At 35.4% G+C, this 1,493-nt stretch overlaps 1 pseudogene; it reads left to right on the forward strand.

Moving 5' to 3' along the window:
* The first annotated feature begins 226 nt into the window (after positions 1-226).
* Positions 227-1,358, forward strand: LOC106755214 (annotated as a pseudogene).
* The last annotated feature ends 135 nt before the right edge of the window (positions 1,359-1,493 follow it).

The raw sequence follows: 1,493 nt of genomic DNA on the forward strand, positions 1-1,493 counted from the left end.
AAACATCCAAAAAAGAACTAGTTTAGTCATAGAATGGTTGTGACATCATAAATTTAAATTCACCATCATAAAAAAATATATTTGACATGATACAACACTATCATTTGTCTAGTTAGGCAGAAACATGGTTAGCCGAGGTTAGGAGAAACACTCACGGTTAGACACGTGGTACAACGTCTTGGGTCGTTTTGTTGCTTGTCCTTTATGATTCTGACTATATATTAACCTCTCATATCTTCTCAAAAGTTATCATTAATTTTCTTTGCATTTCTTAGTGTGGTGAATTATGTATAATAACAAAAAAATTCCTTTGACACCTACCACTTCAGGCACTTCTAATGCAGTTCTTCCTACAACAAATAATACTGACAAGAATTTCCTTCCCAAGTGTTGTAGATGCTTCACTTTGGATGATAGAACAATAGAAGATACAGCCTTACTATCCGTCTCATACTCCTTGTCACTGCCTCGTCTTATGCCTTTGGAAAGAAAGGTCAGTGCTGAGTTCATCGGGACCTTTATTGTCATGTTCACTGTAATAGTTTTGCACTTAGTTGATATCATTTGCACTATAATATATTTAGTTATAGTTTTGGTGACAACTATGAATATGGTGCGAAATATTTTGGAAGTCTTGATGGAGAACACGCCTCATGGGATAGATGCTACTAAGCTAGAAACGGGGCTATTTGATATGGAAGATGTGGTGGTTGTTCATGAACTGCACATATGGGTCATCATAGTCGGAAAGGTTTTCCTATCCTTTCATGTTAAAATCAGACTTGAACCAAATGCAGACGTGGTGGTGGACAAGGTTATAAAGTATATCAAACGGGTCTATACCATCATGAAACTGTTACCACCATTATCAACTAGATGACAAATGGCTCTGAGACTCTCGTAGGCTGTACTGCCACAATTTGTCTCACCGTTATGATAGTCATCTTTGTCATTGGCTACATCTCCAATGCTCATTTCAACGCTGCTGTCACCCTTTCCTTTGTTGAATTGAAACACTTCCACTAGAAACATGTGCGTACAAAATTATTTTAGTTAATTATTCTATGCTACTAAAAAACAAGTTTTTCTTCATTGATATATGTGATCATTAAACTACAGGTGTCTATGTATATTGGTGCATAAGTTTTGGCATCGATTTGTGCTGCATTTGCTCTGAAATGGGTTTATTACCCTTTCATTAGTGGTGGAGTCACTGTTCCTTCTGGAGGATATGACCAATGTTTTGCTGTAGAATTCATTATTGCCTTTAATCTCTCATGTTCATTGTCACTGTAATAGCCACCGACGCCAGAGCTGTAAGTATATTTTTTTCCTCTCTTTACATCCTTCAGATGTGATTTATTTATTTTTACATGTTCGATGATGTTTTATTGATGTCTGACGATCCGTTTTGTTTTAAAAGAAGAAATAAAAAGTACTTTTTGTGCCTTCATAAACTTTTAAACATGTCAAATAAATTAACAAAATTGAAT

Source organism: Vigna radiata, unplaced genomic scaffold, assembly GCF_000741045.1.
Source record: "Vigna radiata var. radiata cultivar VC1973A unplaced genomic scaffold, Vradiata_ver6 scaffold_465, whole genome shotgun sequence".
NCBI classification, from domain to species: Eukaryota; Viridiplantae; Streptophyta; class Magnoliopsida; order Fabales; family Fabaceae; genus Vigna; species Vigna radiata.